We start from the raw sequence: 13,869 nt of genomic DNA on the forward strand, positions 1-13,869 counted from the left end.
CAGACTACCTTCCCTTGTACTCCTTAACTGACCCTTCTTACCTTAGATGTCAAGGGGTAGGATCCCATAGGTCCTCCCTTTTCACCTACTTACTAGCTGCAGCTAGATTACTCCTTCCCGCTAACTGGCTCTCCACTGAGGTCCCCAGTATGGAGCACTGGATGAATAAGGTAGACTAGCTCTATAAGGTAGACTAGCTCTATTACTAGTGTTGAGCGCGAATATTCGAATATCGATTTTTTTTTGCGAATATCGGCACTTCGCTAATTCGCGAATATTTCGAATATAGTGATATAAATTCGATATTTCGAATATTCTTTTTTTTTTTTTTTTTATTGTTATATTTTTTTCTTTCCCACTTCCCTAAAGTTGTTCTTACCTGTCCTTTGGATTCCTGGCTTCCTAGCTGCTCCAGTCAGTGCCCGTTGCCGCTTCTGTCGACTTCCATGCTCATGGAGCGTCCCCATCACCATGGGAACGACTCCATATACTAGAATGTACTGTCGGATTTGAGAATTACGTTGAAATCGCAATTAGATTATTTCAAGTTATAATAATCGAATTTCGATTTTAACTTAACCCCTTAAGGACCGGGCTCATTTTCACCTTAAGGACCAGGCCATTTTTTGCAAATCTGACCAGTGTCACTTTAAGTGCTGATAACTTTAAAACACTTTGACTTATCCAGGCCATTCTGAGATTGTTTTTTCGTCTCATATTGTACTTCATGACACTGGTAAAATAAAGTCAAAAAATGAATTTTTTTGCATAATAAAATACCTAATTTACCAAAAATTTTGAAAAATTTGCAAATTTCAAAGTTTCAGTTTCTCTACTTCTGTAACACATAGTAATACCCCCAAAAATTGTGATGACTTAACATTCCCCATATGTCTACTTCATGTTTGAATTATTTTGGGAATGATATTTTATTTTTTGGGGATGTTACAAGGCTTAGAAGTTTAGAAGCAAATCTTGAAATTTTTCAGAAATTTACAAAAACCCAATTTTTAGGGACCACTACAGCTCTGAAGTCACTTTGCGAGGCTTACATAATAGAAACCGCCCAAAAATGACCCCATTCTATAAACTACACCCCTCAAGGTATTCAAAACTGATTTTACAAACTCCGTTAACCCTTTAGGTGTTGCACAAGAGTTATTGGCAAATGGGGATGAAATTTGAGAATTTCATTTTTTTGCCTAATTTTCCATTTTAACCAATTTTTTCCACTAACAAAGCAAGGGTTAACAGCCAAACAAGACTGTATCTTTATTGCCCTGACTCTGCTGTTTACAGAAACACCCAATATGTGTCTGTAAACTACTGTACGGCCACACAGCGGGGCGTAGAGTGAAAGGTGCGCCGTATGGTTTTTGGAAGCCAGATTTTGCTGGACAGTTTTTTTGACACCATGTCCCATTTGAAGCCCCCTGATGCACCCCTAGAGTAGAAACTACATAAAAGTGACCCCATCTAAGAAACTACACCCCTCAAGGTATTCAAAACTGATTTCACAAACTTCGTTAACCCTTTAGGTGTTGCACAAGAGTTATTGGCAGATGGGAATGAAATTTGAGAATTTCATTTTTTTGCCTAATTTTCCATTTTAACCCATTTTTTCCACTAACAAAGCAAGGGTTAACAGCCAAACAAGACTGTATCTTTATTGCCCTGACTCTGCTGTTCACAGAAACACCCAATATGTGTCTGTAAACTACTGTACGGCCACACAGCGGGGCGTAGAGTGAAAGGTGCGCCGTATGGTTTTTGGAAGCCAGATTTTGCTGGACAGTTTTTTTGACACCATGTCCCATTTGAAGCCCCCTGATGCACCCCTAGAGTAGAAACTCCATAAAAGTGACCCCATCTAAGAAACTACACCCCTCAAGGTATTCAAAACTGATTTTACAAACTTTGTTAACCCTTTAGGTGTTGCACAAGAGTTATTGGCAGATGGGAAAGAAATTTGAGAATTTCATTTTTTTGCCTAATTTTCCATTTTAACCAATTTTTTCCACTAACAAAGCAAGGGTTAACAGCCAAACAAGACTGTATCTTTATTGCCCTGACTCTGCCGTTTACAGAAACACCCCATATGTGGCCGTAAACTACTGTACGGCCACACAGCGGGGCGTAGAGTGAAAGGTGCGCCGTATGGTTTTTGGAAGCCAGATTTTGCTGGACAGTTTTTTTGACACCATGTCCCATTTGAAGCCCCCTGATGCACCCCTAGAGTAGAAACTCCATAAAAGTGACCCCATCTAAGAAACTACACCCCTCAAGGTATTCAAAACTGATTTTACAAACTTCGTTAACCCTTTAGGTGTTGCACAAGATTTAATGGAAAATAGAGATACAATTTCAAAATTTCACTTTTTTGGCAGATTTTCCATTTTTTTTTTTTTTTTTTCCAGTTACAAAGCAAGGGTTAACAGCCAAACAAAACTCATTATTTATGGCCCTGATTCGGTAGTTTGCAGAAACACCCCATATGTGGTCGTAAACTGCTGTAAGGGCACACGGCAGGGCGCAGAAGGAAAGGAATGCCATACGGTTTTTGGAAGGCAGATTTTGCTGGACTGTTTTTTTGACACCATGTCCCATTTGAAGCCCCCCTGATGCACCCCTAGAGTAGAAACTCCAAAAAAGTGACCCCATTTTAGAAAGTACGGAATAGGGTGGCAGTATTGTTGGTACTAGTTTAGGGTACACATGATTTTTTATTGCTCTATATTACACTTTTTGTGAGGCAAGGTAACAAGAAATAGCTTTTTTGGCACGTGTTTTTTTTTTTGTTATTTACAACATTCATCTGACAGGTTAGATCATGTGGTAATTTTATAGAGCAGGTTGTCACGGACGCGGCGATACCTAATATGTATACAATTTTTTTTTATTTATGTAAGTTTTATACAATAACTTTTTTTTAAAACCAAAAAATTGTTTAGTGTCTCCATAGTCTAAGAGCCATAGTTTTTTCAGTTTTTGGGCGATTATCTTGAGTAGGGTCTAATTTTTTGCGGGATGAGATGACGGTTTGATTGGCACTATTTTGGGGTGCATATGACTTTTTGATCGCTTGCTATTACACTTTTTGTGACGTAAGATGGCAAAAAATTGCTTTTTTTACACCGTTTTTTTTTTTTTTTTTTTTTACGGTGGTCATCTGAGGGGTTAGGTCATGTGATATTTTTATAGAGCCGGTCGATACGGACGTGGCGATACCTAATATGTATACTTTATTTTTATTTATGTAAGTTTTACACAATGATTTTATTTTTGAAACAAAAAAAAATCATGTTTTAGTGTTTCCATAGTCTAAGAGCCATAGTCTTTTCAGTTTTTGGGCGATTATCTTGAGTAGGGTCTCATTTTTTGCGGGATGAGATGACGGTTTGATTGGTACTATTTTGGCGTACATGCGACTTTTTTGATCACTTTTATTACCTTTTTTGGGAAGTAAGGTGGGCAAAATTTCAATTTTCTCATAGTTTTTATTTTTTTATTTTTATGGCGTTCACCGTGCGGGGAAAGTAACATGACCGTTTTATAGATCAGGTCGTTACGGACGCGGCGATACCTAATATGTGTAGTGTATTTTATTTTTTTTATTTTTATTCAGTGATAAATGTTTTTTTTTTTTATCTTAACTTTTTTCACTTTTTTTTTTATTTTTTTGACCCAGACCCACTTGGTTCTTGAAGATCCAGTGGGTCTGATGTCTGTATAATACAGTACAGAACCTATATAGGGTTCTGCACTGTATTTTACTTACACTGAACAGATCTATGCTTTCAGCACAGATCTGTTCAGCACCATGGACAGCAGGACGCCTGAGCAGGCGTCCTGTTGCCATGGGAACCTTCCCCGTCTGCCACAACTTCGCAGACGGGGAAGGGTAAGGACGGGGCTCTCGGGGGGATGCCTGGGGGCTCTCTCCCTCTCCCATCGGGGGGCTGCAAAGGCACAGCAGCCCCCCGATGGGAGAGGGAGGGAGCTCCCTGCACTGTTAACCTTTTCCATACAGCGGTCCGTACGGACCGCTGTATGGAAAGGGTTAAACGGCTGACATCGCATCAACGTCCTCGGTCCTTAAGGGGTTAAAGGCTACTCTCCTATTGAAATAGCAATGCGAATAATTCAAGTTATAAAAATCGAATTTCGATTTTAACTTAGCACTGCTATATTCTATATTAGGCTAGAATTAACGAATATGGAATATAGCATTACTAAGTTAAAATCGCCATGCGATTACTTCGAGTTATATTAATCGCATGGCGATTTCAACTTGGACCTGGTTTACTATATGGTTGGCTTCAATGGCTTGGTAGAATTAGCGAATATGACGAATATATTCGTTATATTCCACAAAACGAAGATAACGAAGTATTCTGCATCTTCGTTTTAGCTACCTATTCGTCAATTTCGCTAATTCTAGCAATCATATAGGAAAGTTGACTATAGAGACAGCTACGTTTAATTTGCTATGCGATTATATTACTTAGCTTTTTTTTAAAATAAATTGAATAATTATAATACCTGATAATTATTATAATTATACTATTTATTAAAAAAAAAGCAGTCATATAATCGCATAGCGAATTAAACTTAGCTGTCTCTATAGTAAACTTTCCTATATGATTGCTAGAATTAGCGAAGTTGATGAATAGGTAGCTAAAACGAAGATGCAGAATACATTCGTTATCTTCGTTTTGTGGAATATGACGAATACATTCGTTATATTCGTTTTGTGGAATATAACGAATATATTCGTCATATTCGCTAATTCTACCAAGCCAACCATAGTAAACCAGGTCCAAGTTGAAATCGCAATTCGATTAATTCAAGTTATAATAATCGAATTTCGATTTTAACTTAGCACTGCTATATTCCATATTCGTTAATTCTAGCCTAATATGGAATATAGCAGTGCTAAGTTAAAATCGAAATTCGATTTTTATAACTTGAATTAATCGCATTGCTATTTCAATAGGAGAGTAGCCTTTAAGTTAAAATCGAAATGCGATTATTTAAATCGCATATTAATCGCGATATCAAGAATAATGACGAATATTCGATTTCGACGAATATAAAACGAATATTCTATCGAATATTCGCGAATTTCGTCGAAATCGAATATGGCACCTGCCGCTCATCACTAGTTATTACTATATGTAACAGTCTTATTTGTAATTGCTAATGTACTCTGCTTATAATTGGATATTGGCTGTATGCTTATATTTCTAAAAACAATAAAAATTGTTAATAAAAAAGAAAGAAAGCTCAATCCTTATCTTACTGATAAGAATGTGGCTTAAATGCGTGTTTATGACCTCTTAATAGTTTAGAGATAAGGGTTATTAGATTAAGTGAATATGAAAGTACCAGTCACACAGCTAGAAAAACGGCTAACTCTTTGTGCCAGAACAGCTCAATATTTTTAATGAAGGCCAAATGAAAAAATTATTTTAGCCAAAAATGAGTAAAATGCAATCATAAACAAAAATTGCCTCCGAAGGTGTAGATAGCCTTTAATGAAATCCATGAAAGGATGATTGCTGTATATGGTGATGATGCACCTTCTTACTACCAAGTAAAGTTTGTGTCAAGCAGTTTAAATGGGGTATTGAATCAGTTGAAGATGACCCCCGTTCAGGGCAACATGTCGAAGCATCGTCAGAGGAAATATGCTGTAAAGTGGAGGCATGATTTTGGAAGTTCTTCTGGTGAAATCAGTGTTAAAGCTCATGAATTAGGCATTTCAGTTGTCACCGTTTCCAGTTTCATTCATGATGTTTGATGATGTAAAAGGTCAGTTCCCGGTGGGTGCCATGAATGTTGACGCCTGAGCATAAAACTTCTCACCAGCAATTTAGCCAACATAATTCAGACATGCTTCGAGAAAATACAGGAGGCTTCTATTCTCAAATTAACACGAGTGATGTAACATGGGCCCACAACCATGATCCTGAGACCAAAGAAGAGTCCATGCAATGGAAGCTCAAGGAGTCACCAACTCAAGCAATTTTGTGTGCAGTCAGTTGGAAAGACCATGGCAACAGTTCTTTGGGTTACAGAAAGCGTTTTATTACTAGAATTCATGGCACACAAGACAACAATTACTGGAGACACCTATAATTCAACAATGAAAGCATTATGTGAGGCAATCAAAGAGAAACGCTGTTTGAAGTTGTCGGCAGGTATGTTGCTGCTTCACGACAATACATCTGTCACGACCATGTTCATGGCCGTGACTCCTTGGGAGCCGCATGCGGTTGTCCGCGGTCTGGTGTTGTGTCAACCGCAGCTGGGGGCACTTTATTGATTGCCTCAAGTGCGGTTGCCGCGGACAACAGGTATGCGTGCGGTTGCCTTTGGTTATGTGTGGGTGTTTGTATGCACTTTGAATGTCTGGTGTGCACTGTGTTTTATGTTATGTGTGCACTCTGACATTTTCCCTTCTCCTGTGGCTGCCCGTGGCAACGTGTGGTGTTGTGTACATGTGGTGGCAGTGTCTCGGCCTTTTGGCCGGCTCCCAGGACACGTTTGCTACGCATGTCGTTGTCGATGGTAACAGCTGCAGTGAGAGTTTGTTTGTGTGTTCCCCTTTATGTGGTTTCACTACACTCCCTGGTTTAGGAAGGGTTAACTCCCTCAGTGTGTGTGCACTGGGTGTGTCTGATTGTGGGTGTGACTACATGGGCTATAAAGCCTCAGTTAAGACCTGATGTCTGAGGGGTACTCCAGCCTTGTAGTAAGCTGGAGGCACTCTCCTGGTCCCATATACCATCTGCCAGTGAGGGCCACCCTTGTGGTCATAAATTGTGATAAAATGTGATGTTATGAGGATGTGTTTGTGTTATGCTAATTTATTGCAGCGTATGGTTTCCTGGTTTCCTGTGTGGTGTGTGCTCTGTCTCTTGTGTTGTTGTGGACAGCAGCACTTATACTAGGGTTCCAGGCTCTGTCTGTGGCAGGTAGGTGTGGTACTAGTTGCACTTACCTGCCATTGCCATATGTCTGTTTCTGTTCCCCTTTCGTTATAACTTGGCCAGTGAGACTCCTGTTCGTCCGTATCTAGGAGGAACAGGTAGTCTTACCCAGCTCCTAGTCCAGGGCCACCCTGAGGGCTAGCAGGAATATCAGGTTCCGGTGTATGAGCCCTCCTACCTTCAGGGTCGGCGAATACGGCTAGGAGACAGGGTCAGAATTAGGGATTGATAGGAGGTGACCTGCTCCCTGATTCCTGTCCTGGCCTTGTACTGACCATCCATCTTCTGGCATCGCACGGCTGAGGGTTTTCCCCATCCTCAGCCGTGACAACATCAACTCACAAGTCTCTCAAATCACAAGCTGCTATCAGGGAATGAGACTTCCTGGAGCTTAAACATCCACACTACAGTCCAGACCTGGATCCCAGTGATTACTTTCTCTTTCGGAACCTGAAGACGTTTCTGCGTGGGCAATGATTTCCTGATAATAATGCAGTCAAAGAGGTGGTAACAGGGTTCCTTCAGCTGCAAGAAGTCCCTTTCTACTCTGGGGGCATCCGATCACTGAAGGCAAAGTGGAATAAGTGTGTTGAAGTCATGGGAGGTTACATTGAAAAGTAGTAAGTAAAATTTTCTCCGAAAATGTTGCTTTCATATTCAGGTAAATAACTTATTGAACATCATTCGCAGTGTCGGACTGGGGTACCTAGAGCCCACCAGTAAAATTTATTTTTGGGGCCCACTGTACGGATACATTCAAATATAATAAATAATCTAAATAATCCGAACCTGATCATTCGTACACAGTAAAGTCACATACCAATATTTAGCAGTGAACCACATTACAGTAGGGCTTTAATCCTTTTAGCGGTGAACCACTGGGCCACTGCAGATGGTCAGATCCTAGAAATATGCCATCACAATATAAGATGGGAAAAACCCATTCAATTTAATAATACAAAATGCTGTGACTTTTCTGCTGTGATGGACTAAAAAATAAAACACCACAATTAAGAAACACCACTATAAAATCACATGTGTACTGTAGTTTATAACTCCTATACACTTTCAGCTAACATCTGGAGTTGTTGCTTTTTCCATAAAAAAAATCACACCAAAAAATGTGTGTCATAAACCCCTGGCCAAAGTAGACACAAATGCATAAAAGAACTATGCGAACCCAGCTTTTAGTTTTTTTTGGTGGCGTTTTTTTCACTTGTTTATTGTGCCTGTTTTTTGGGGGGTGAAAACGCCACCTCCAGATTTTAGATGTGATTCTATGGGAGCTATGAAACAGAGTACACACTATTTTTCTAGTGGTGTGTTTGCAGTGCGTTTTTGGGCCTATGGTGTTTTTTTTTTAAATGCACCAATAACTAGGTACGTGTTTTTTTTCAGCCAGTTTCCCATATTCTGCTGTATAGGTAAAGAAAAAACGCCTGGAAACAAAGCAAGTCAATAACGTGTAACCAAAAAAACGCAGCAAATAAAAAAAAGAAGACTGCATGAATTTTATGAATAACATTATGTGTTAATGAGACCCAAAGGGATTTTCCTTGAAGCTTTCATTGGCGCCAGCAAAGAAATCCATTCCAAAATCTTATACATTTTTTTGTTTTACTTAGTAAACTGAGTTCTGTAGATTACAAAAAATAAAATGAAAGAAACCCCAGGAAAGCTTCTTTCATGTCAGGTCCCTCGTCTGCACGCGGATGAGGAAAAAAGTTCCAGTGCTTCAGCTGAACAGTTTTAGCCATTTTATCTGATCTAAATGAAGTTTTAAACCCCAAGCCATTCCTCAAGATGAATCATTCAGCCGTGTTGTTTTGTGCCGGGAACTGAAGCATCAATGCAAACTTTCAAGTCAGTCAAGTTTACGGAACGAAAGGCTAAAAGTGATCAGACCTCTGCCGAGGCAAAAACCCATGTGTATGTTCTGCTCCAGCTTCAAGAGCCGTTACTCCTCCATATCCACTTCAAGCTGTCAACGTGGATATTCCAGCCCCCATCAATCAGCTGTTTAAAGGGTCTGTGGCTCTTGTGTGAGCCCTGTGGCATCTTCATTATTTACATGGATCCATCTACCTGCATGATGTCCTAGCAGAGCTGTAGGATATTGCAGCTTCATGTCATTCACTTTAGAAACAGATGTGCCCCAGGAACAGCCACAAATCTCCCTATAGATGGAACAGCCGCAGATTCCCATATAGCAGTACCAGCCACAGATCCCCATATAGCAGTACTAGACAGATACCCATATAGCAGTACCAGCCACAGATCCCCATATAGCAGTACCAGCCACAGATCCCCATATAGCAATACCAGCCACATATTCCCATATAGCAGTACCAGCCACATATTCCCATATAGCAGTACCAGCCACAGATTCCCAAATAGCAGTACCAGCCACAGATTCCCATATAGCAGTACCAGCCACAGATCCCATATAGAAGTAACAGACAGGGATCCCCATATAGCAGTACCAGCCACAGATCCCCATACAGCAAAACCAGCCACAGATCCATATATAGCATAGCAGTACTAGCCAGATCCACAATTAGCAGTACCAGCCACAGATCCCAATATAGCAGTACCAGCCACAGATCCCTATACAGCAAAACCAGCCACAGATCCCTATATAGCAGTACTAGCCAGATATCGTATCCATATAGCAGTACCAGCCACATATTTCCATATAGCAATACCAGCCACAGATCCCAGTAGTTCAAATGTTTCTTTACTGAAAAAAACTTGTATCCAAGCAGTGTACAGCTTTGGTCTCTGGTCCCAGCAGGTTTTAGCAATCATTGGTAGGAATAAATACTTCTGCTTTAAATGTGAGCTTGCAGGATAAGTCGTCTGCTCGGTAGCTCTGTAACTGTGGCAGGAATTAATCTTCTGCACTTTCTTAACCTTCTGCTTTGTGGGGACAGACTAGCTGAGGAGGAATTGGCTTATCCTAGGTCTCTGGACTTAACTCACAGTTAGATTCTCAGGAGATGCTTTCTTCCTGGAACTCTGGAGGTTGTCTGTGGTTTCTGCTTCTTTTCATCCAGCTGAGACTGAAGGTGCACAGACTGGGTATATGATCAAGTCTCAGCCGAGACAAGAACCTTGCTGTATTCCCTATGCAGGGGAATCTCCTGAACGCTATCACACAGCCTTCCCTAACAGGGGTGGCTGGCACACTAACTCTAACTTCCTTTTCCACCCATGCTGCAGGATGTGGGAACAGCCCACTTCTCTCACAAAGAGGGAGCTGAGCTGGAATAATCCTAGATTCACTAAACTGGGACTGCTACCTGCTGGTGAACCTGTAAAATTACAAGAACAATTGTGTTTAACATGGTTTTAGATGCACATATGTGAAGATATAATATAAATCACATCAGATGACAATATACAGGCTCTTAACAGATAGTAGTCTTCATATAGCAGTACCACCCACAGATCCCCATATAGAAGTAACTACAGGGATCCCCATATAGCAGTACCAGGCACAGATCTTTATATAGCAGTACCATCTCAATACAGTAGTACCAGTAACAAATCCTCCATATAGCTCCAGAGATGCTCTAAATAGCAGAAATAGCTGCAGAGGCCCTAATATAGCAGTATTAGTCAGATCCAGATATAGTGCTATCCTCCACAGATCCCCTATATACCAGTAATAGCTACAGATCCCCATAGTTGTAGTAAAAGCCATACATACCTCATAGCCTGATAGTCAGAAATGATGCCCACCATAGTTACACTTACATAACCCCCATGATAGTTATAAAAAGTACCCCATAAAGCTGTAACAGATGGCCACTATAGCAGAAGTAGCAATAGTCTGCAACACTCTTAACACTACTTGTTGCCTGGCACAGTGTTGCCCCTGACACCGCTGAATCCTTCCAGGTGCCCCTTTCAGTTACACCTTAAGCAGCTGTATGCCAGGTCTATGTGACTACAGCACTGATCAGTAGTGATGAGCAGCAGGGGCAATATTCGAATTCGGGATATTTCGCGAATATATTGTAGAATATTTGATATATATTCACGAATATTCGTATTCGAGATATTTGTTTTATTGCAAAAAATCTGTAATAAAAAAGTGTGCCCTAACCCCCCCTCCCCCCCTTACCAGTATTACCAATCATTGGTGGCCAGTGGGGATCCCCCTCCTCCGTATTAACATCATTGCTGGCAGTGCGCTGACAATCCTCCCCCTCCCCCTCCCCGTATTAATCATTGCTGGCAGTGACGCCCTCAATCCCCCTCTCTCCCCAGTATTAATCATTGCTGGCAGTGCACCCTCAACACCCCCCTCCCAGTATTAATCATTGCTGGCAGTGCGCCCCCCCCATCATTGGTGGCTGCGGCAGGTTCCGATCGGAGTCCCAGAAGTGTAATGCTGGGGCTCCAATTGGTTACTATGGCAACCAGGGCGCTATGATAGTCCTGACTGCCATGGTCAGTTAGACAGCATTGTACTTACCTGTGCTGTGGCCGCCGGGGCGCTCCTTCTCAAACTCACCAGGTCTGTGCGGCGTATGCTTATAGCAATGCGCCACACAGACCTGTGAGTTTGAGAAGAAGGAGCGTCCGGCGGCCCCAGCGCAGGTAAGTACAATGCGGACTAACTGACCATGGCAGCCAGGACTTCAGTAGCGTCCTGGTTGCCATGGTAACCGATCGGAGCCCCAGCATTACACTTCTGGGACTCCGATCGGAACTGCCGCAGCCACCAATGATGGGGGGGGGGCGCACTGCCAGCAATGATTAATACTGGGGAGGGAGGGGGGATTGAGGGCGCACTGCCAGCAATGATTAATACTGGGGAGGGAGGGGGGATTGAGGGCGCACTGCCAGCAATGATTAATATGGGGGGGAGGGGGATTGTCAGCGCACTGTCAGCAATGATGTTTAATACGGAGGAGGGGGATCCGCACTGGCCACCAATGATTGTAATACTGGTGAGGGGGGGGGGGGGGTATGCCTGAGTCATTGACCACAAGCATTTTAAGCAGGGAGAAATCATTTGTTCAGATGTAAAAAATGACGAATATTCGATATAACGAATATATAGCAGTATATTCGTAATATTCGAGAATTATCGAAGTTGCGATATTTGCGATTAATATTTGCTATTCGAATATTCGCGCTCAACACTACTGATCAGACACAGTCAGTGGCAGAATGATCATTTGTATGTAGTGACCCACAAAACACATTGCCTCTTGTTGGAGTTGTTGACTTTGCTCTCTTCTCCATCTGGTCCAGACCTCCATTACAACTTCTACTGGCCACAACTTGTCTCTGCAGACTTTTTGCCAAGATGTCTTCGGCTCCTTGCTTTTACTCACTGTGCCCATCAAAAAACACAGTCAGATATAGAGGCCCCTAAATATATTAATTCTACACAATGTGGCCCCTGAATATAATAGTGCCATATATTGTGTCCTGTATATAATAGCTCCACAATCTTTGCCCCCGAAAAAAAAAGGGCTCCAAGCACTGTACCCTGAGTAAAAAAAAATACCCTCAATGTGACCCCCTGTATACCATGATTAAACAAGTCCCCACTGTGCCCCTGAATAACAAAATATGACCCCACAGTGCCCCTGATTAAAAATCCCTACGTTGTACCCCCTGATTAAAAATGCCTATGCTGTACCCCCTGATTAAAAATGCCTATGCTGTACCCCCAGTATGCCACCACTGTGCTAGCTGATTAGGCAAATGCCCCTATAGTGCCCTCTAATTATCAGAAATGTTCAAACTGATAAATAAAAAGCTCCCAGTGTGCCTTTGATTAAGAAAATACCTGTACTGTGTGCCTCTTGATTCATAAAATGCCCTCTGTATTATTCAGCTGGCATTCTGCTCCCACTTTCAGGATGGGAGATAACTCCAGTACCAGGAGTTTAACCCCTTAGATGTTGCAGTGAATGCTCACCAAGGGACATAAGTGTTTAGAGAGAGGGATGGAGCCCCCCTGCAACGCGATCGTTTGTTGCCCAAGGGATTGCCATGGCAGTATAACACCGTATTCCAGCATAAAAACAAACTTTATCCGATCTGTGACACATGGTGGTGGTAGTATCATGGTTTGGGCCTGTTTTGCTGTATAGGGGCTAGGGCGGATTTCCATGGCTGATAGAGCAATGACTTCGGAATTATACCAGGAAATTCTGAAGGAAAACACTAGGACATCTGTCCATGAGCTCAATCTCAGGAGAATGTAAGTCATGCAGAAAGACAATGACCCTAAGCACACAAGTTGTTCTACTACCAAAGATTGGTTAAAGAAGGTTAAAGTTTTGGAAAAGCCAAGTCACTTTCCTGACCTTAATACAACTGAAATGTTGTGGAAGGACCTGAAACAAGCAGTTCATGGGAGGAAACCACCAACACAAAGGGGTTGAAGCAATTTTGTATGGAGGAATGGGCTAAAAGTTCTCCAAGACGATGTGCAGGTCTAATCCACAATTTACCGAAATGTTTAGTTGCAGTTATTGCTGCACAAGTAGGTCACACCAGATACTGAACACAAAGGTTCACATACTTTTACCACTTACAGCCATGTGATATTGGATCATTTTCCTCAATAAATAAATGACCAAGTCTAATATTTTTTGACTCATTTGTTTAATTTCATTATCTTTATCTAGTTTTAGGACTTGTGTGAAAAACCTATAAAGTTTTAGGTCAAATTTATGCAGCAATCTGAAAAATTCTGAATGGTTCACAAAACCTTCAAGCACGACCGTTTTCAAATTTATTTCTAATGAAAAGGCACAATGGTTATGGCGGAGAGCACTCATTGTCTTATAACAATTACAAGTTTCCAAAAAGCATGTATTCGTTGCAAGGTTAAACCACTTAT

Source organism: Bufo gargarizans, chromosome 3 (assembly GCF_014858855.1).
Source record: "Bufo gargarizans isolate SCDJY-AF-19 chromosome 3, ASM1485885v1, whole genome shotgun sequence".
NCBI classification, from domain to species: domain Eukaryota; kingdom Metazoa; phylum Chordata; class Amphibia; order Anura; family Bufonidae; genus Bufo; species Bufo gargarizans.